Source organism: Miniopterus schreibersii, assembly GCF_964146895.1.
Source record: "Miniopterus schreibersii genome assembly, chromosome: X".
Lineage (NCBI taxonomy): Eukaryota > Metazoa > Chordata > Mammalia > Chiroptera > Miniopteridae > Miniopterus > Miniopterus schreibersii.
Genome location: NC_138104.1, coordinates 13,139,107 through 13,162,910, shown reverse-complemented (window position 1 = coordinate 13,162,910; position 23,804 = coordinate 13,139,107). Strand labels below are relative to the sequence as shown.

The following is a 23,804-nucleotide window of genomic DNA, read 5'->3' as shown; positions in this document are numbered from 1 at the left end:
TCAGTCTGTGACCAATTAAAAAGTACACAACAAAAAAAAATACCCTCATCTAGAAGCAAACTTCAAGACGAGATTTAAGGGATATCCCATAGCCATGAGGGCAAGAATCTGTGAAGGTGAGGATTGACACCACTGGTGCTCTGAGGGTTTCTACAGGGCACACTTGGTGGCCTGATTAAAAAGAAAAAGTGACCTAGTTACCTAGCCCCGGCTGGGTGGCTCAGTTGGTGGCAGCATTGTCCTGGGCACCAAAGGCTGGTGGATTCTATCCTGGTCAGGGCACATGCCTAGGTTGTGGGCTCCATCTCCAGTCGGGACTTGTGCAAGAAACAACAGATCAGTGTTTCTCACATCCATGTTTCTCTCTCTCTCTCTCTCTCTCTCTCCCTTCCTCCCTCTAAAAAATAAAATAATAATAATAATTAATAATAATAATCAGTTACATAAAGGTGTGATTTCAGCTTGGACTATATTTTCCATTGTACATTCCAATCTATTTTATTTTTTTTTAAATATATCTTTATTGATTTCAGAGAGAGGAAGGGAGAGAGAGAAACATCAGTGATGAGAGTCATTGATCACTGCCTCCTGCACGCCCCCTGCTGGGGATGGAGCCCGCAACCCGGGCCTGTGCCCTGCCAGGGAATCGAACCCTGATTACCTGGATCCCAGGTCCATGCTCAACTGCTGAGCCATGCCCGGCCAGCCCAATCTATTTTAAAACAACACAACAACCGCTTTTCAAAAACTATCCATCCCAAAAGTACCATAAACACAAGATAAAGACAAATGAAAATGTGGGGAGTCTTAGCAGCAGACAAGAACCCAGAGACAAAGGGCTAATTTCCTTAGTGTCTGAGAGCTCTTACAAATCCATAATAAAAAGACCAATAAGCAACAGAACAGTGAACAAAGCATACTGAAAATTCACAGGAAAACAGACTTCTGACAAAAGACAAGATGTTCAACTTCAGTAACAATTAAAAACCGAAATGAGAAATTTATTTTTAACCGTCACATTGGCAAAGATGCACAAGTCTGAAAATATCTGGTGTTAATTTGGTGAAACGTGCGCTCTTAAGCACTGTCAAGGGCAGGCTCCATCTGTCCCACTCTTGTATTGGGCAGTGCAGGGATCCATAAAAAGCGTGCACACTCTTTTTGACTAGACGATTTCACGTCTAAGAATTTACCCTACAGGTGTATTTTTGCACCACCTTGGGAATAGATATGGAAGCATGTCTGTGCGGCGTTTGCACAAGCACTGGAAAGAACCAAGGCTTCTTCAGGAAGAAAATGCTTCATTGGATTCTGACGGATTCACATAAAGGAGTAACAGACAACTGTTCAAAACAATGTTAAAGGACGTCTATAATATTTTAAACAAAAATAAAATTAAAAAAAACAAAAACAAAACAAAAAAAACAATGTTAAAGGACATCTGTAATATTTTAAACAAAAATAAAATTTAAAAAAATAAAAACAAAACAAAAAAACAATGTTAAAGGTGTGTATCTGCTGCTACAGAGCCTGAAAACCTCAGAGTGAAAAATCAAGGGACAGAACAGTGTTGGGGGTAAAATAAGACCTATTAGTGATCACCGGTAGGGAGTGGGTCAGGGGGTGGGTGCAAATTGAAAGAGAATGAGAGGGAGACCAGCTTTCCAATATATACTAGTGGATGTTGGTGGAATATTCCAGATATATTTTAGATATCATACAGTTCACCTATTATACACAGCTCAATCGTTTTTAGCGTATTCACAAAGTTGTACAAGCATCACAGGTGATTTGAAAACATTTGCAGCACCACAAAAAGAAACCAGGGGTCATTCCCCATTCGCCACTCTGCCCCTCAGCCCCGGTGCCACCACTTGACTTTCTTCTCTATGGATTTACCTCTTCATGAGGCATCATATAAATGGAATCATATGTGGCCTTTTGTGGTCTTATTTCACTTAGCATTGTTTTCGATGGTCATCATTGCTGTAGCATGAACAGAGCTTCATTCACTTTTATGGCTGAATAATACTCTGTTTTGTTTATCCACTGACCAATTGATGGGCATTGGAGCCATTTCCACTTTTTTGCTATTACGAATAGTGCTGCTGTGAGCATTCACGTACATATGCATGCATTACTTTTTAATAAAAACTAGTTCAAACGTTAAAAATTAATATAGCCACCACCACAACTCTTAGTTGCTCAGAGGAAACTTCCATAAGATGCTAAAATGGTGGGAAAATATATAGGGTAGGTTTTCTATGGAGAGTTGTTGTACTTTTAGTTATTTATAAAGAGGATTTTCATTTTATTTTTTTTAGAGAGGGAGAGAGAGACAGAGGCAGAGAGACAGAGAGAGAGAAACGTCAATGTGAAAGAGAAAGATCAGTCAGTTGCGTCCCGTATGTGCCCTGACTGGGCATCGAACCCGCAACCTGGGTTTGTGCCCTGATCAGGAATTGAACCCTCAACCTTTTGGTGTACAAGATGACGCTCCAACCAACTGAGCCACACCAGCCAGGGCTCAGTTATTTATAGAATGGAAATTTGGGGGAAGTGTTCAATAGGAAAGGGGTTTAAATGGGTCATTTTCCTTTTCTGAAAACATATTGCTTAGGCCAAGTTTGTTCCAAATAAAAACATCTACTTTCATATATTATTCACGACAATGTTGAATTCTACCAAAGCTTCGGATCTAAAGTTTCACCTTCCCGATTTACATTCATGCCCCTAAAAGATAACCCACGATCTGGAGGAGCAGACCCTGAACAGTACAAAATCCTCTTGTCATACAGACTTCTGGTGGTTAATGTCATGTGTAAACTTGCCTAGACCATGGTCCTCACTTATTGGTCAAACACCAGTCTGGGTGTTGCTGTGAAAGTATTTTTCGGATGTGATTAACATTTCAATCAGCAGACTTTGACAGCAAAGCAGATTCACTTCCATAATGTGAGTAGGCCTCATCTAATCAGTTGAAGGCCTTCAGAGGAAAGACTGAGGCGCCCCAAGGGAGAGGGAATTCTGCTTCCAGACGGGTTCAGAGCCAAGCTGCAGCATTAACTCTTCCCTGGGTCTCCAGCCTGCCAATCTATCCTGCAGACTTTAGATTTGCTAGCCCAATTCCTTAAAATCAATCCCTCTCCCCTGCCCCCCACGACTGATAGATGATAGATAGATGATAGATAGATAGATAGATAGATAGATAGATAGATAGATAGATAGATAGATAGATAGATAGATAGATAAGTAGGTAGGTAAGTAGATAGATAAGTAGGTAGGTAGGTAGGTAGGTAGGTAGATAGATAGATAGATAGATAGATAGATAGATAGATAGATAGATAGATAGATAGATGATAGATAGATAGATAGATAGATAGATAGATAGATAGATAGATAGATGATAGATAGATAGATGATAGATAGATAGATGATAGATAGATATAGATAGATAGATAGATAGATAGATAGATAGATAGATAGATAGATAGATGATAGATAGATAGATAGATAGATAGATAGATAGATAGATAGATGATAGATAGATGATAGATAGATGATAGATAGATAGATGATATAGATAGATAGATGATAGATAGATAGATAGATAGATAGATAGATAGATAGATAGATAGATAGATAGATAGATAGATGATAGATGATAGATAGATGATAGATGATAGATGATAGATGATAGATGATAGATGATAGATAGATAGAGATAGATAGATGATAGATAGATAGATAGATAGATGATAGATAGATAGATAGATAGATAGATAGATAGATAGATAGAGATAGATGATAGATAGATAGATGATAGATAGATAGATAGATAGATAGATAGATAGATAGATAGATAGATAGATAGATGATAGATAGATAGATAGATAGATAGATAGATAGATAATTGATAGATGATAGATAGATAGATAGATAGATAGATAGATAGATAGATAGATAGATAGATAGATAGATAGATAGATCCCTCCCTCTTACTGGTTCTGCCTCCCTGAAGAACCTTACAAATGCAAGACTCAGTGATCATTAGTGTTAGTGTTAGAAAGTACAGATCACCTAAATCAAATCCTGACACTTTAGAGTTGGGAAAACTGAGGACCTACAGCAGAAGAGAGTAAACTAAGAACTTCCTAGGATGATAATTTATTCTGGAAGTTTTGGAAAGTTCCTGGGAATAAAGTCACAAAAAGCATCCCCATACCTGTGCAATTAGGAAAGGTGAGAGGTAAAGTAAACTGATCAAATTATCATTTAAACACATCCAATGTGTTGAAAAACATCCACTTTCCCAGTTTCCCCAAACTACTTTATAATATAATTATACGGTTCCTGGAGGCTAGTTATAATTGAATTATAGGGTGTCTTGTTCACATTCTAGCTGGTGAAAAAAAACTTGCTCAGCTCTGCTTTGCGGTTCTCTAAACACCAGCTAGAATACTCATGAGGCAGCTTATAATTCAATTATAACTCCCCTCTGGGAACCATATAATTATATATAAAAGACCTAAGCCATCATATGTTCTCCATTTATTTTTTGTTATGAAAGGATTTGTCTAAAGTCTGATATTATATTTGAATAGGTCTCAGTCAATTTGTACCTCCAGATTTAGCCAGATATTCAGATAATAGATAATAAAACTGTATTAACCTAGCTGAAAGGCACTAGGAATTGATCTGTTTATCCAAACAAAACACCGTAATATGTTATGGCCCTTTGGAGATTATATGTATGTGTGTTTGTATGTGTATACGTATATATCCATCACATACCGATCTGCGCTTGTGTTTTTAAATGAACTTGTAATGAAACAGTGCTGTAAACTACGGGTACAGTTACTATGGCTCAGATCTAAATAAAGACTTGAGTGCATTGCATCAGTTAATGGTTCAAAAGAATATATATTTTTCAGAAATAAGGTAGGGAGACAATGGATACTGATCTTAACTCAGGGAAGCTCTCTCTGCCTCTCCGACCCATTCATTCATTCATGTAACAGACAGTCACTGAACACGGCTCTATGCCAGGCATTGAGTGTCCCTCCCTACTCACAGTTCATTGGAGAACGCTCCTGAATGTGCACACATTCCTCTAGAACAAGGGTGGGGAATGCCTGGCCCCTGTAGGCCATATATGGCCCTCGAAACCATCTGGTCTGGCCCCACCAAGGCAACAGCAGGTGGGACTCGAAATGCAATAAATCTAGGAGTTTTCTTCATAGCTCATTTTTAAGTTGATCACTTTGTATGGGCCGCAAATGATGTTATAAATATCTAAATGGCCCTGGACAGAAAAAAGGTTCCCCACCCCTGCTCTAGAAGAACACAGCTGATTAGCATTCTTTAAGCAATGAATTCCAAAGTTTGTCCTTTACTCAGTCCCCCAAGGATTCACATACACCCCATATGGAACAAGTGCTTGGCTGCAGGATGTGTGAAACAGAGGAGTAGCTAGCTATAACCTAAACCGTACACGGACTTTAGAGTTTAGCTGAAGAGCTGAGCATGACTTGCAAGCAGAGGAAACCCAGAGGTTGGCAACAGGAAGCAGCAAGAGGAATTAAATGTGTGGGAGGGGAGACGAGGCATGTAAGCGGATTCTGCATACCCCACAAGTCTGCCTGTGAGGTGTCCTGGGACTGCGTCACGATGCCCCCAACAGTTCAGCCTTTCAGTGTCTGACCTCAGTTCTCAAGCAGTAGAGCAGAGGTTTAGGTCCCAGGCTATAAAATCAGAATGCAGGCCTTCCAGCTCTGAGACTTACTAACCAGGGGATCTAGGGCCCGGTCCTTAACCTCTCTACACCTTCATGTGCCTATGTGTGAGACGGAGACAGTAATCGACTCTGTCTCAGAGGGTTAGGATAAACATGAAGAGATAACACGGGAGCAGCACTTTGGCTAGGTCATGGACTAACTGGTTACGCCCTCCCCAAATCGTGGCTGTGAAATCCTAATCCCCCGCGCGCGACAGTGTTGGAGGTGGCGCCTTTGGGAGGTGATGAGGCCATTGGGATGCAGCCCTCCAGCAGGGATTAGCGTTCTTATAAAAGAGATGCCCTAAAGCTCTCTTGTGCCTTCTGCTGTGGGAGGGCAAAGCGAACAGGAATCTGCTGGGACCTGGATCTTGGGCATCCCAGCCTCCAGGACTGTGAGAAGTCAGTTAGTGTTGTTTGTAGGCAAGTCAGTCTATTGTGCTTCCTTAGAGCAGCTGGAACAGACCGACACAGTACAGTTCCTGACACACAGTAAGGACTTCACTGCTGTTAGCTTTCATAAGACTTCTGTTGTCATTGTCATCTTCATAACCCTCACCATAATTATCCTAGTCACAGTGATGGAAGATGAAGGGGAAATTTCCATAAGATGAAGATGTGGCTACAAGTCATATATTGACGTATTTTTGACAAAGTCATATGTTGTTTTAAAGGTGATATGAAAAGATGAAAATAATAGCCGGTTGCCAAAAAGAGGGTCTAACTAGCTAACACTAATACAATTTGTGAAAGACGTGGAGGCCAGAAAATTCAGGCATGGAGGCTTTTTGAGGTACATCTACTTTTTTAGGTATATCTAGGGCAAGATTAAAAACGAGTGAATCAAAACACTGCTAGATTCAGGATGATACTTGTCAAACAAATCCTGGAATAATAAGTAGATAACCCTTATTTTCCATCTGTCTTTTCTGTCAAAGAGATTTAATTTTTGATGAGAAAGAATAATAAAATGATTAGTAAGAATAAATTGAAGCCCAGGATTCACGAGGAGGTAGTGTTTAAAAACATTTATGTAGCCTGGGAGGCGTGGCTCAGGGGTTGAGCATCGACCTAGGATCCAGGAGATCGCGGTTCGATTCCCGGGCAGGGCACAGGCCCGGGTTGTGGGCTCGATCCCCAGCAGGGGGCGTGCAGGAGGCAGCTGATCAATGACTCATCATTGATGTTTCTCTCTCTCTCTCTCCCTTCCTCTCTCTGAGATCAATAAAGACTTTTTAAAAAAAAAACACAAAAGACATTTATGTCTCTTAGCTCTCAGACAAGGGTTCTGAGAGCACAGAATCAGCTCTGAGCACGGAGGCAGCGCGGACAGTGCTCAGCATGGGCTTGCTCTGAACATGCCTTGGCACATTCACTCCACTTTCCTTTCCAGCACACTGACTACACTGACAGGACAGGGAAACGGGTAGGTATAAGTCATATTCAGTAAGGCATTTTGCAATGTCTTTTGTAATATACTATCACCTAAGTTTAAACAATATATGAGATAAATGACGGTGCAGCTAAGTTGACACATAAGTGAATGAACAACCATAACGAGGTTTCTGTTGGTTAATTTGTCTCCAGTGATCTCCTTTCCCTCATCCTAGTTAACATCTTTATCCATTTCATGGGTTAAGAAACAGTGTTTAGGTGACACAGGATTAGTCTGAAGAGCTAACCTGTTGAATGATACAGTCATGACACTCCGAATCCCGCTAGCATGTAACTATGAGCCAGATATGACATGTTATCATTTCAAAGACAGAGACAGAAAATCCTGTATTTGTACTAAAAATCTCTCTACTACCAGCCCTAGCCAGTTTGGCTCAGGGGTTAGAGTGTCGGCCTGCAGACTGTAGGGTCTCAGGTTCGATTCTGGACAAAGGCACACACCTCAGTTGCAGGCTCGATCCCTGGCCCCGGTCGGGGTGCGTGTGGGAGGCAACCAATCAATCAATATCTCTCTCTCTCTCTCTCCCCCCCCCTTCTGTTCTCTCTGAAAAGCAATGGAAAAAATATCCTCGAGTGAGCATTAAAAAATAAATTAAAAATAAATTAATTAATTAATTTAAATATATATATATATATATATATATATATATATATATAAAACCTAAGTTCTAAGTACACTGTGGGAGAAATTGGCTTTAAATTAGTGTATATAGAGACTATGAAATTTTAGTTGACTGTAAGCACAGTGAGTTGGCAGGATGATGTGGTTGATGTGAGCACGGGCTGTGTGAATGGAAACGTAGGCTCTAGAAAGTAAAAGATGATATTCTTGCTCCAGCTTGGGCACCCAAACTATACCTGGAGTAGTGTATTCAATTATGGGCTCCTCATCTTAAGAATGCTGAATCACTGTACTGCACATCTGAAAAGAACAGAACCGATATAATATTGTATGCCAACTATACTTAAATCAAGAAACAATTTTAGCCCAGCCGGGTGTGGCTCAGCGGTTGAGCATCGACCTAGGATCCAGGCGATCAGGGTTCGATTCCCGGTCAGGGCACAGGCCCCGGTTGCGGGCTGCAGCAGATCGATGACACTCTCATCATTGATGTTTCTATCGCTCTCTCTCCCTCTCTCTTCCTCTCTCTGAAATCAATAAAGATATATTTAAAAAAAAATAAAAAAGAAAGAAAGAAACAATTTTAAAGGCCGTGGAGCAAACAGTGCTGAAAAGAGGATGAGTAGGACAGACGAATGGCATGAAGCTAAGTCACAGCTGCATGTGTGTAACGGCTACTTGTCAAGAAAGTGGTGGCAAAGGCTCCAACAAGCAGAATACATGACGTGTGTATAAGGATTCTTCGAAGTACATGCCTTAAATCTGACGAACCTGCAGGAAGCTGGGAGCTAGGAGTGGGAGCTGCTAGGAAGCTGGGAGGATATCGCACGGGTTAATCTTTGTCTGGGTCACCTTTTCTCTGGAACTGTCTGGTTCCACCTTCCCTAGTTCCATCTACTTCGGGCTTCTGGCCCAGAGCCTCTCCCTCCAATAAGCCTCACTGTGAGCCAGGCTACTTATGCTAATGAAGGGAAGCAGAGAATTAGTGTCAATTTTTAATGTCCTTTATTACTGTTCTCTTCAAGTTACAGTCCCCCAAAGAGTTGACTGCACAGGGGACATCTTCCAGTCCTGCAAAGATCAGGGAGCTGAGAGAAAACTGCAGAGATCAGGGAGCTCAGACAAGGCTGTCTAAGATCCGTATTAGCCCATTTTTCCTGGGCCTCAGTTTTGTCATCTGAGAAAGGGGGCAGTCAGATTAGTCTCTAAGGTAATTTTCAGATTGAAAACATGTTATAATTCGATGGCTAATGGCTTAATTTTTTTTTAATCCTTACCAGAGGATATTTATTCCATTGCTTTTTAGAGAGAGGGGAAGGGAGGGATGGAGGGGGAAGGAGAGAGACAGAGAGAGAGAAACATCGATGTGAGAGAGACACATCCATTGGTTGCCTCCCGTACACACCACGACAGGGGCTGCGGGTCAGACCTGTAACCGAGGTGCATGCCTTTGGCCAGGAATTGAACCCACAACTGACCCTCTAACCACTGAGCCACACTGGCCAGGACACTAATGGGTTAATTTAAAAATATATATTTTATGGTTTTTACATAGCCAATCACAAAGCATGAAAATAAGCCAGCGTTTGATGTTAGTGAATGAAACGGAATGAAGTCTTGCCACGCTACAGCTTCAGTTCCAGAGAACTTTTAAGTTCAGTGATTCATGCAAACAGTTTTATTTCCAATTCTGATCGCTTTAAATGTTCTCTTGGTTGGTGTTTGATTGAACGGCTTAAACGTAGGTCCAGTTTTTAAAACATTATTTCAATTTGGCGGAATTTCACACACGCCTTTAAAGAGCTGCCTCCTCACATAGCAAATCCCACATCAAGCCCAAAGGGAACTTGTGCAAGGCTTGGAAGAGAAGGGTCATAGACCACACGCGGGGAGCGGGCCTGGGAACTCGGGCTGGGAGCTTCCCACGCAGGCTTTCCTCAAGTTAGAACGGCTCCGTCTAGTTTGTGATTCAACTTACATGTCTGGCCTAAGTATGTCATTTATTCAAAAGGAGAAACATCTGGCATAAGGGAAAAGTCAGAGGCCCAAACACATAACATGTAGAAGTGTAGGATCTAAGGCAATAAGCCTTCATTTTTAGTGACTGCCAATAGAGTTTTTCTCAGAAACAGAAATGGGAGCTCAGGAAATCAATGTTTACTTCTCACCATAGCAGTACATTAGTTCAGAGAGATGCACAACAAATGTTAATAGCATATTCTTGCCCTGACACCCCCCAAAGAAAGGGTTCATTTTCCTTAGAATCCAAGGAAAGCGTTACTTTTCCTTAGAAGTCAAGGGGTCTGAGGCAGAATCCAATGTCATAAAAAATCCAGTGACATGAGTAGCATCCCAAGCGCTTGAGGCTATTTATTCCCAAAATAACACTGGTGTACAGACAGATTTCAGGTTAAGTGGGGGCCCTCTGGGTAAGGGTCGTTTCGTCAGAGACTCCAGGGAAAGAATCTGAAATGCTGCTTGCTGACAGGGAGGGGGAGATATACAGTGTATCTAACGAAAGCTTTTCCTATCGCTCCCTCTATTTTGAAAAGCATTCATCTCTGCCTGTGACTTGTGGGTTCCAGTCGAGCTATTGTATCACTCATCTGGGCTTTCAGTCACTCAAGTTCAAGAATGCTTCTTCTAAGACTATTGGTGAGGCAGGCAAATTCTGTCATGTCTGAGCTGCGTAGCAGGCCACAGGTTTCTTAATGCTGCTAAAGTTTGACACGGCTTCTGGAAGTGGTTGTTTTTGTTTTCATTGTAGTTTCAGAAGGGTGTTCTTTTTGTTAGCAAACTTTAACCTAAAGAAGCTAAGTTCAGGCTCCCATTCACCCCTCTATACTCTTCCTCCCCCATCCTTCCTTCCTTTTGGGGGGGTTGGAGAATAGAAGTTGACTTTAAAATATCCCATAATTTTTCATGAATTCCAGTGAAAGCTGATTAAGAATTGACCTGCAATGTTTTGGAAGACATATGATCAGGAGAAGAGTAAGAACTGATATTCTAGTACCATATGCTAAAATGCACATAATTTCAAGTGAAACACTCTAATTTGCATTATTGAGCAAAGAAAAGCAAACTAATAGTAAGCCACTGACTTGGAAATCATCACAATTGCTATGTGATTCAGTGAGAATTAGGAGCTGTCCCGGGGGAAGTAATCTCAAATGCAAAGAAATGGTGACAGCAGGGTGACATGAGGGCTTTGACCTAGGAGGAATGGTGCTCTCAGATGCCGGCAGGCCTCCCTCCCACCACCACCTAATTATTCCTGTTTAGTATTCTGCTCCACGATATATATGGGAAAGATCCAGAAAAACTTCATTAATGGAATGGGGAACAGACAAAAAGTATTAAGTGTCTTCACCTGGAAAGACAAAGGCTGAGAAGAAAGGTGTAAGACGGAAGTCTAACAAATGAAGTTCTGGGTTGGACAAACCACATCTCAGAAGGTAAAATTAGGTGACATCCCATGAAATCGAGAAATGAAGTTTGAGCAATGAACGAAATGAACTACCACTTTATATATCATGTATACATTATTTTTTTTCAAATACATTAAATTTAGGGAAAAGAAACATGAACAGGACACGGTATTTAACTCCATGTGTTCACATTCTAGCTGGGCAAATACACAAAACTTAAACATGTTGTAAATGATTTAAAAGAGGCGTGGGCTATGAGTATAAGAACATATAAGGAATTCGTTTTCTGAGGGAGGGAGATGGTTATGAAGTAGAGTGTAGGAAGATTTGACAAAAGAGAGGGCACTTGACTTGGGCCTTGGAAGTTCACTGGTCTCAGAAGGGAAAGGAGGCTGTTCTAGAAGAGGCCAAGGCGTGATGGAGACAAAACCTGTTAATGAAACAGGGCAAGGTCCAGGGAGGTTGCAGTTAGCTGGCATGGGGTGATCAATGAGAAATTAGGCCACAGGTAGGCAGAGCCCTAAACGAGAGTCTACTTGAAAAGATGCAGGGGAAGGAAAATTAGATCCAATAGGAGGACATGCTTACTGGTCTTTTACATGTGTAAGGGGCTATGGTGTGATGTGTTTGTATGACTCAGACCAGCAGATGGCCAAGTTTGAGCTCAGTATAAACAAGGGCTGATGGCGCAGTCACGGGAGTGACTCAGAAGTTCTCCAGATGTTCTCCTGGTCACCTATGGCAATGCTGTAGAAGGTACTCAAGTATTATGTAAATACGTTGGAGAAGAATTGGACTAGACAACCTCTCAGGTCGCTGCCAAGTGGGATTCTACTCCCTCTGCCATCAGAGAGCTCTTCAAATAGACACAAGATAGATATATCTCCTGCTCTGTTTTTCTTTACCCCAAATACTTTAACTCCCTTTACCATTTCGCATAACGGATCTTAAACTTACACAATGTTTTATGTCAATTAGGTCTCAATAAAGCTGGGTAAAAAAAAAAAATAGTAACTACACCTTTCCGGTTCACCTCGTCTGGATACCATCATATGTGGTCAGCCCATGTTCCTAACCAAATCTGACGCCAAAAACTGAGCATACAGCTTACTTCCCAAGAAAGGAACTACATCCCCATGTTAGTAATTAGGATTTTATGTACAGTAAAACCTTAATTAACTGAAGCCCAACTAATGAAACATTTTATTTCATGTTCTATACTCAACTTTTATGAGAAAAAGAAACTTGGTGACTAAGCAAGCAGATATCTTGAGTTTACCGAAATAAAAACAAACTCATCTCCCAAGAAGCGACCTGGACCGATATAAATCATCACAAGCTGCTACTTTTCCTGTACAATGAGAACTGCTTTCAAAATGATAAACGTGAGACCCTGAAAAAAATTCCAAATACTAAAATAAAACACAATTACGTTTACTAAGCTGGACTTATTAAGGTAGTAAAGTGGACTACAGTTTTATAAAATGTTTCAACTACAAAGACGGAAATAAAAGACAGTTGTGCTAATTTTTTAAATGCCTCAATTAACAACCCCTTCCTCAAGCATGTAGTTAAAAAAGATTTTTCTGTATTACAGATCCATGGCCTTCACTATTACGTGTGAAGGGAAAGGGAATATTCATTTCCACCTCCATACCTACCACTGACCTGGCGCCTAGGTGTTCAATACATATTTGTTGGGTGAATTAATAATATGCAAGTATTAGTGATTATAGTAGCCTGCCTCAGTAGCCACATTCTCTCTTTTCATCCTCAAAAAGTTGCTAGCTCTGTAGTCATACACTGTTGTCAGGTCACACAATTAAGATACACAAATATAAATATGGTGCCTATGGCATTACTGTGCATTCACCATATTAGACTATAAGACAGTAAAGCCAAAAGGGGTCTTGAAGGTCAACTAAGTTAACCATATAATTTTACACAGGTGGAAACTAAGGTGCAGAGAACTTAAGTGACTTGTGAAAGGTCATATAGCTTGTTAGTGACAGAGGCAGGACTAAAGCATTGGTTTTTCTTTCGTCCATCCTGTGATTTTTCTTCTACAACAAATTGGCCCTACATTGTTTTAAAGTAAAGTAGGAAACAGATATACATGTTTTGTGCTGAAACAAGAAGTTGCTCAGAAATGTCACGGACACAGACAATAGTGTGGTGATTCCTGTGGAGGGAGGTGGAGGAGGGTATGGGGGCGATAAATGGTGATGGACGGAGACTTGACTTGGGGTGGCAAACACGCAAAACAACATACAGATGATGTATTGTAGAACTGTGCACCTGAAACCTATATAATTTTGTTAACCAGTGTCACCCCAATAAATTCAATAAAAAACAAACAAACAAGGAACTGTCACTCCATTTCGACAACAGAATTTTCTGGCACAAAAAAGGCTGGTTTTCCTCTTTCATTGTAAAGGTATCTTGTATGTTTATTTTATATCCTTGCTACTCTAAAATCAATCTGATGATGTTTTAAGAGACAATAAAAGCCAGAATAATATGGCATAGATTTATCTATCAGTGGCAGCAATGCAGGAATTGCCATCTCCCATTATTTGTCAGTAATTTATAAGTGTACCCGTTGGGCACCAAGACATGAAGAGTTGCTCTGGGTTATCAAACTAATAACTTCTCACTTCATTTTTAAGGAACTATAATTCTTGGTAAATGAATTGCCCACACAGGGACTGTCATGAAGCAAGGTTTGGGGCACTAGTATTCAAAGGTTTGAGGGACTGTAATGACTAAAAAATCTTTACAAGTCTAGGGAAGAAATTGCAAGGCAGCATTGGTAAACCTTCCAGGTCTGATGAAATCTTCCATGCCACCTTAGTTTTATATTTCCAGTGGTTTTGAATGTTATGAGTATTATGTTCAGAATGTTATGTATGGTTTTTTATGATAAAAAGAGATGCTTTGGGTCATTTGCCTTATGATCACATTGAGAGATTATCTCTAGAAAGAAGCTTCAAAGACTTACAGTCTAGAATGACAAGCTAAAATCCAGCCTGAACAATTAAAGAAAAATTTACTCATGGCAAACAAGCCTCAGTAGGCATTCATGAGTTGCTAGTCTAGAAAAGTATCCAAATAGCCCGGCCAGCGTGGCTCAGCGGTTGAGAGTTGACCTAGGATCTGGGAGATCGGGGTTCGATTCCCGGTCAGGGCACAGGCCCGGGTTTCGGGCTCGATCCTCAGCAGAGGGCATGCAGGAGGCAGCCGATCAATGACTCTCTCATTATGAATGTTTCTCTCTCTCCCACTTTCTCTCCCTAAAATCAATAAAGACATTTTTTTTAAAGAAAGTATCCAAATATTTCAGCTCAAACCTGTGCATCACACTGAGGCACAAAGTAGAGGGCAGGAAAATTAGCATGCTGTGTGCTGTCAATCCTCTAAGCACTCAATAATCTGTGTGGACATGGAGGGAAATTTTAACAGAAAGAATCCTGATAACTTACGAAATTATTAAGAAAAACAATAAACACAAAAATAATCCCATGTCTTCAGTCTGTGAACTGTGGTATCTATCAATGATCTTCGGGGAAATGGGATACATTGATGAAATAGAGATTAAAAGCATTCTAAAACTAAATGGATAATCAACTCAAAAATAGCACATACTTACTTTGCCGTTATGGTCAATCATAAAGTGTACCTGAAAAAATAAAAATGCAATTTCAATTTACTTGATCTTTTATGTTTATATTATCAGAAACGAGAGCACAGTTTTTAAATTTACACATCAGAAAGGGCCATTTGAGGAAAAAATAGGCTTTTACAACTCTAATCCTTTATGGGCACTTTTTTTCACTTTTATAATGGTAATTAATACTCGAAAGAGGAAGTACCTGCAATATTTTTCATTCTGTATCTGGTGATTGTCAACACTGGTTTTTCTGAATCATTGTAGGTATGTGAGCAAGAAAATGAGCAGTCATCATTTTCAAAATAAATGACAGTATGGACCGTGGGCAGGAGGGACTATTGGCTGCCAAGGTTACTGTTCAGTTTATCACTTTCAAGGTCTACCTGGAGCATTTTTACTGTATTAATCAATGATCAAACACTTAATAAGTTCCTTCCGAGTCAAGGAACATCATTCACTGGGCCCATCACTGCAGAGTTGAGTTGCAACCGATTATTGCCACAACAGATTACTGAGATGCTTGACAAACTAGCTGCTAATGTTTCATTCTTACCCTGTCAGGTAAAATTTGGCAGAATGAGGATTGACATCAAAGGCATTTCTGAAAAGGTCGTGATCTTAGCACATCACTTAGATTAAGCACTGTAAGGGTTTGCTTCGAGTTGGCGAGGAAATCTGTAAAATTCTAGACAACTTCCAGAAGACACTCAGAGACGCCTCCCCCAGTGACCTCGCTGAATTTGTGGGCATGACGCTGACAGGGCTGCTTACTGGAATAACTCATAGGACTGGAAGACGGCTTAGCGGGTGCTCACATGCTTCCACGGGCAGCCAGAAGAAAGACAGCCAGCTGGATCCCCCTTTCTGCTTGTGTCTTACCTACATGTCTCCACACACTACCTTTACCTTACCTGTTGTCCTACTAATCACCCCAGGCCTGGCGCCTCAGGCTGGCCCTTCTAGCCTACTTGCTCAGACACAAGACTGATCTTATCTAAGTCACTGCTTAGGCACCTGTCACACCCCATAGTACCACGCCACACTCTGTCACATCCTATCACCTAGGCTCTTCCTCACTCAGCCTCGAAATATTCTGGATCAGCACCACCCGGGCGATAAATTTTCTCCATCACCTGGGACCTCTACCACTCAAATCTCTTTATTTCTACTTACTCACCAGTGGTATTTGTCAGCCAGGCACTTCCAGATCTTTTTCAGTGTCGGGTCTGTTTCCCACAGCTCCTTATCTATCAATAGCCCCTAGTACAGACTCACTACTCTAATCAGCTCTATAGCGACATTAACTACACTAGGACTGTTTCTCACTCCAGGCCCTCATACTAGGTCCCTATTGTTCCTACTTCCCTTCGCCATCATGACCCACACCCTACCCATCACCTATCATTAAAGGCCCCTTTCTTCACAAGGCCTTCCCTTATTGCTTCAACAATGATAGAAGCAACCATGTATTAAGTATATATTACTTGACATTTTGAGTCCATTACAGTTTTACTGAGATATAATTTACATGCCATGAAATACACTCATTTAGAATGTACAGTTCTATGATTTTTTTTTTAGCTAAGTCAAAGGGTTATGCAACCATCACCACAAACCAATTTCAGCATATTTACATCACCTCCAAAACATCCCCTGTGCTCATTTGTAATCACTCTCCGTTCCCACTCCCAGCCCCTGGTAACCACTAATCTATTATGTGTCTCTCTAGACTTGCTTTTTCAGAGCATTACATATGAATGCAATCATACAGTATGGGGTCTTTTGCTTCTAACTTCTTTGACTTATCCTTATCCTAATGTTTTTGAGATTTATCCATGGTGCACCCATGTATCAGAACTTCATTCCTTTTCAGGGCTGAATAATATTCCATTGTATGGATATGCCACATTTTACTCATCCATTCACCAGTTTATAGACATTTGGGTTGTGTCGGATTTTAGGCTATTAGGAACAACACTGTTATGAACATTCAAATATTTTTTGGACATACATTTTTCTTATGCTTGTGTATATATCTAGGAGTAGAATTATTAGATCGTATGGTAAATTTTTTCATATGGTAAATTTATGTTTAGCTTTTCTGTAGATATATATATATATATATATATGTAAATTTATATATATATAAAATCACCTTACAAATCAGCCATTTAAAGTATACAATTCATGGGATTTTAGGATACTCAGAGAGTTGTGCAACTATCACCACAATCAATTTCTGAACATTTTCACTACCCCAAAAAGAAGCCCCATACCCTTGCATCCATTGTTGATAATGTTCACAGGATCCCTAAAGTTAGGTATTACACCCCTAGTTTTACAGGTAAAGAAACAGAGGCTCGGCTAAGCCACACACCTGGTAAGTACCAGAACCTGAATCTGAAGCCAATGTGCACGACAGTATTTCCACATCACCACGCGTTACTAATCCTCAGAGTCCCTCTTCCCTGAGATCATTCCAGAATGCCCGTTTGATTTCCTACTTGCATATCTCCTTTAGCACTCACGAACTCCGTTCTCTATGCCTTACACCTCAAAAACGATACCTGTGTCTACAACTAAACCATCAGCTTACGAAGAGCAGGATGTGTGTACTATATCCTTTGACTTCTCAGTCCCAAAAAGTGCTGTGAAAAGAGCTCAGTCTTTTTTGATTAGGGAGAGGTATTCCTTATTATTAACCTAAACCTCTACTCTTATTAAAAGTCAATTTCCAGGCGTTTCCTTCAGTGTCAACATAGCACCAGCAGCTGAAGCTCCACCATATTTTCAAGTCCCGCACCCCATAACCACCTCCCTCGAACTGGAATTGCTCCAGCAGCACGTGTATAGTCTGCCCCATGGAGTCTTTTAGATCCTTCTGTTTCACCTGAACTTGAATTTATCCTCGATGTGTTCATGTAAATATGTTAGACCTTGTCTTCCTAAATTGATAAAAAGCGTCTCATGGGCAAATGCCCTGTCTTTTTGTTCTGGATCCCCTGCGTTAAGCAACAGTGATAAATAAACAGCATGTGTCTAAAAAATGCTTCTTCCAGTGTTTGAATAGCTTCCTAATGAAGGAGTCTCTCGTGATGATTTGTTTTTTCCTCCGGAGGAGTGGAGTCTGGCGCTCTCCTGTGTGCTGAGCTTGCTGCTCCTGTGCTGTGTGCCTGTGGGAAAAGTGCTGCGCGGCCTTGGCCCCCTGCCTTGCTCTCTGTGGCATGGGCGCTGTGTGAATGAGAAAATCTCACCAGTTTTTCCTACTCCTGAACCATCTTTTCAATACGCTCACTGGAAGTTCTCAGTCATACGTTCAGGAGTTTCAATATTCAATCATTTTTGCCTTGATATTAATGATGTGCTTACTGAAAACTCTTACCACCTTCCTACGCTCATTTTTATTAACCCGGGCAAGTTTTCACCTTTTTATAGCAAATTAATATGTATTATCTTTCCCTCAATTTGAGATAACTCTGTCACCCTTATCACACTCTAAAATTTCAAAAATAAACTGATGAACAAAATAGATCCCAAGGCATGGAAGCATGGGACAGACTGAGGGGTCTCAGAGGGAAGGCGGGGTGGGGGAGTGGGTGGGAAGAGATTAATCAAAGAACTTAGATGTTTATAAGCATAGCCCATGGACACAGACATTGGTATGGGGAAGGCCTGGGGGGAGTGTGGATGCAGGGTGGAGGGATCAATGGGGGAAAAAGGGGACATCTGAAAATAATAATAATAATAAAATAAAATAAAATTTCAAAAATATTTTCTCATGTCTAGAACCCTTCCCATCAAAGGACAATATGCTTTCCTGGATTCATTCCCTTCTTAGGACACATCCTATAGCAACTTTCCTCCTTCATTAAGTTTGTATTTGCATTTTCCTTTACTGCTAGTTTTTTTTTAAAAAAGTGAGACATAAATATGACTCATGAACATTAAATGCTGTCATATTTCAAAAGAAATGAAGCGTTTTCTCATTAACTGATAGAAAAACAAGCATAAAATCTGATAAGGAATAAAATAATTGGAAGGAATGTGAAGTTTTCCATAATTTTTAACCAGGGAAACTACTTAAATGACTGTTTTATTTTTAAACAGCACCTTACCTTATATATAGTCCTGAGAGTACTTAAATCAGCAGGTTAATTTCAAAATGTTATTAGATAGCATTTATACAGTTAATAATAGATCTCGTTACCATGGAACCTAAACTGAATTTTCTAGTTCTGGGAGTTGATTTTTTAGCAATTAAGCCTTTAGCTCTAATGTTTCATTAACAGATTTTTTTTTATATGAATGTAATTATTTGGATGCGGATATTGAAAACATTTCCTAGTTTGCAAATGATACTCAAATTGGAAGAAAAGCGAATGTAATCAAAGCCTTAAAGACACATATTATTCAGGTGGCTGAGTCAATAGAAGGCAAAATACATTCTTATACGAATGACTCTCGGGAGCAAGAAAGGACATTCCCAGGCCTCCCCATTGTCTGGTGTGTCCCCATCTCTCCTCTTACCTTTGGTCACCCCCCCCCCCAGCACACACTCCCCAGGAACAGTGAGCAACAGGAGGGGAGATTCCTGGAAATGCCTGGCCCCAGGCAAAGCAGAAGGGGGAGGTTTTGAGGGGTTTCGTATAATCTGCCCGCGCCGAGACTATCCATCAACCGAAGGAATCCTGTTTATGTCCGAGATACCCATTATCCCACATCTGGACTCAAAGCAGCAGCATCGATCATTCTCTTTGTTCTGGACCATTGCTTCAGAGCAGCGCTTAACTAATGAAAACGCGATCGCCGGCCCGAGTGTTGCAACAGATGGAGAAATACAATGTTTCCGTATTTGGATTCTCCCGGCTGAATGGAAACGTCAGAAAGGCACGATCGGAACCTAGACGAAGGAAAAAGCGCCACAGATCCTGGGGCCCCGATAACAAAATGCACACTCCTGGGCTGGGGACACCGGGGAAGGGGGGGGGGCTGGAGGAAGCGATCGGCTCCTGGGGGTCTGGAGGCAGGGGCCGCAGCCTGGCAGGGAAATAAAAAATAAACGGCAGGCCACCACGTCTTTCAGAAAGACACTTGAGACAGAGACTTCGAGGGTCTTTCTGTACCAACGTGGATGTGGGCTTCCAGGTATCATATGGTTAGTGAGAAGCAGAACCGCGATGTAAGCTCAGCTCAGCTGTTTTAACCAAGAAGGATGCCCCAGGGATTTTAAAACGGGGTGAAGCAGTGAATGAAGCGTTTGCCATGGGAGAGGAGCCGGCTGGAGTCCCAGGTGAGTGTCCTGGAGCTTGTTACTGAGCCTCCCTGCACCCCGGTTCTCTAATTCATAAAGTTATTGTGACAAAGAAGGAAAGGCGGGGTGTCTCACAGTAAAACAGGGCCTTGATAGATGGGGTATCATAATTAGCATTATCAGGGAGAAAATATGTGTTTTCCACTACCCCACCTCATTACCTACTGCTTATTTTTTGAAAAGATGGATCTTTATTGATTTCAGAAAGAGGAAGGGAGAGGGAGAGAGAGATGGAAACATCAGTGATGAGAGAGAAACATCAATCCACTGCCTCCTGCACGCCCCCTGCTGGGGATCAAGCCCGCAACCCGGGCCTGTGCCCTGACCGGGACTCGAACCCCGACCTCCTGGATCCTAGGTCGATGCTCAACCACTGGGCCCTGCCCAGCCGGACACCTACTGCTTACTGAAAGCAGTGTTTCCTCATTGCAGTTTCCAGGTTTATATTTTATAATGCACCTCTTGATGGTTGCATCTGCAAGCCAGATCTATAGTGATCATGGCAAACATGCAGAAATAATAGAGGCATCGAAGGAAATGAACAATTAACAGAAAATAAAAGATACCATCCCCCTACTAAAAATGTTTGTCTGCCTGGCCGGGCGTGGCTCAGCCGTTGAGCATCGACCTAGGATCCAGGCGATCGGGGTTCGATTCCTGGTCAGGGCACATGCCTGGGTTGCGGGCTCGATCAATGACTCTCTCATCATTGATGTTTCTATCTCTCTCTCTCCCTCTCCTTTCCTCTCTCTGAAATCAATAAAGATATATCTAAAAAAATAAAAATAAATAAAATAAAAATGTTTGTCATCTGGCTGGGGAGATAAAACATGAGCGTTGACATGAAATGGTTTACCATGTAACATCATTAGTAAGATTAGTCACAATATTGTGAACACTTAGTAAGTGTTCACAACTACGGCGGTCATAGTTTTGGCTGTTTTACATGTGTTAACTCATTCATTACCCACAACTCTATAAATGAATGACTATTATTATTCCCATTTTACAGATGAAGAAGCTGACACCAGGGGTTTAAGTTAGTTCTCCGCAGTCACACAGGCGGTAAGTGGCAGTGGCAGGATTCGAATCTATCTCTAAAGCCCATGCTCTTAAACGCCCCACTGTACTGCCTCTCGTATCAATCAATCAGCTACAGAAAAAGTAACTGAAGGGCTGTGGATTGAAAGCTAAATGATCTTATGAAGAGATTAAGAAGTACAAAATGGTAGTTACAGAATAGTCATGGGGATGTTAAGTACAGCATAGGGGATATCGTCAATAATACTGTAATTACTAAGTATGGTACCAGATGGGTAGTGGATTTATTATTGGGGTGATCATTTTGTAAGTTATATAAATGCCCAATCACTACGTTGTACACTTGAAACTAATATAATGTTGTACATCAACTGTAATTGAAAAATAAAAAGTTATTTTGAAAAAAAGGAAACTAAATGATCTTAACCCTGAAAGAGTGAATGATACACAAAGATAATAAATGTCTCTAAAATAATGGAATAAAAACTCAGTGTTTCATTTATTAAAAGGGTGGAACACGACGAAAAGGCCAACAAACCAGGAACGCCGCCACCATCAATTTCTGGTTTACCTGCTGAAAAGCAAGATATCTGAGGATATTCAGTAGCATCTAAATATACTGTCTATTTCAATCTCCATTTATCAGAGACCTTTCTTGAGTAAGGACTATTTCTGCAATAAAAAATGCTGGTCATATTGGAACAATATATTTGAAAGCCACATTTTTATCACAATAATCATAATGAAAATCTTTCTGTATATTACAAGTATCTCTGATAAACAATATGCAATTTATATTGAATGATTTTTCATCTTGCCCAAATTTCATTTCTAATGGTTGCTTATGTTCTGCCACAAACATTTCTCAGATAAACTTCTTTTAGTTGTGGGAACACTTCCTTGACTATATGATTTCTCCATTGTCCTATCTATTCAAACAGGCTACAATGAAATCCCATTATGTGATTTTTCATGGGATTGAGTAAAGAAAACATCATAAAGAGGAAAATAATAAAAGTAAGATATATTGCTCCATGGAGACTTTCCTCGGAAGCTCTCTTTGTAGTAGACAGCTGTGCACTCACATCTGTTTCAGGACAACATGGAGGCGGTAAGGGATCATGTACAGCATTCCTGCCTTTCTAACCCTGTCCCTCACCCCAAAATCCTCTCTTTACACTGGGTGTGGGAGAAGGAGCCACTCAAGGCTGTCATGAGAAGCAGGAGTCGGCCATGGCTAGCAGGCCTCACGCATTTGAGACGCAGGTCACCTGCTGCCCCAGCTCCTACAGTTCATGCACGCTTTCTAGACTTTTCCAGCTCAGTTTCCTAGCTCAGTGCTACTCGAACGATGGTGCACAGAGAGCGGCACCAGCATCAGCAACGTCTGGAGCTTGTTCGGAATGCAGGCTCCCCGGCCCCACCCCACACCTACTGCACCCGGGCCTGCACTGTCACAAAATCCCCTGCCGAAACCTGTCCTTATTCCTGTTTGAGAAGCACTGCCCCAGGGGTGACAGGATGCCCGCTTGCTGAACATTTCTTTTTTCTCTCTGAGATATAGGAAAAGATCTTGACCAATAAACAGTGAAAAGCGAAAGGGCAAAATTAACAATAACAACAACAAAAAGCCCCACATAAGCAGATATATTCACCAAGCATCAACAAGCTCACCTGGGAGCCTCATGGACCCCATCTAGTTCCTCAGTTTGTTGGGAGGAAACAGCAGCCTGGAGGAGACACTGGCTAGCTAAGCTGTAGAAAAGTCTCACTTTATCATCATCAGAATCAGTATGATTATAAGCTAACATTTATTTTGTGTTCACTGTATCTCAGGCACCTTGCTAGATACTTTCCATACATCATCCCTTCAATCCTCTTATCGCCCACATGAGATCAGGGCTTTGGTTTCTTGGTTCACGGGAGGGGAAACTGGGACTCAGAAAGGGGAAGACGCCTAAGTCGCACAGCTAAAAGTGGCAAACAGAAGGCCGTGTCTGTGACTTTGGAACCTGAGCTCATGACCGCTTACTGCCTTTCTGATCTTTTCTCTCCTTATGACTCCTGGCTGTCTTTTCTGGCACCACGTGAAGGCACTTCCATTCTATATGGACTCGGGGTGGGAGAGACATTTTCCCAATAGGTGCAATCATTTCCATTCAAAGTTCGTTCGGCTCTGCCTGTATGTTCTCAGAGATATCTAACCTCACTTTTTTAAAAAAATATATCTTTATTGATTTCAGAGAGAGGAAAGGAGAGGGAGAAACATCCATGATGAGTCACTAATCAGCTGCCTCCCGCATGCCCCCTGCTGGGGATCGAGCCCGCAACCCGGGCCTGTGCCCTGACCAGAAATCGAACCGCAATCTCCTGGATCCTAGGTCCATGCTCAACCGCTGAGCCACACCGGCCGGGCTCTAACCTCACTTTTGGAGGTGTCCCTGGCTTGGATGCTCTCGAGCTTCCCCATCCCCCACACATATCCTGAACACTCATTTTTT

At 41.2% G+C, this 23,804-nt stretch overlaps 1 protein-coding gene across 1 annotated transcript in view; it reads right to left on the bottom strand.

Annotated features, from left to right (window-relative positions):
• The window catches only part of TENM1 (teneurin transmembrane protein 1), a 711,536-nt gene that overhangs the window by 576,625 nt on the left and 111,107 nt on the right, over positions 1-23,804 (bottom strand). The window contains exon 3 of the mRNA XM_081125839.1: positions 14,931-14,960. The gene's annotated coding sequence lies outside the window, so the exon portion shown is untranslated. The remainder of the gene's footprint in view (positions 1-14,930; positions 14,961-23,804) is intronic.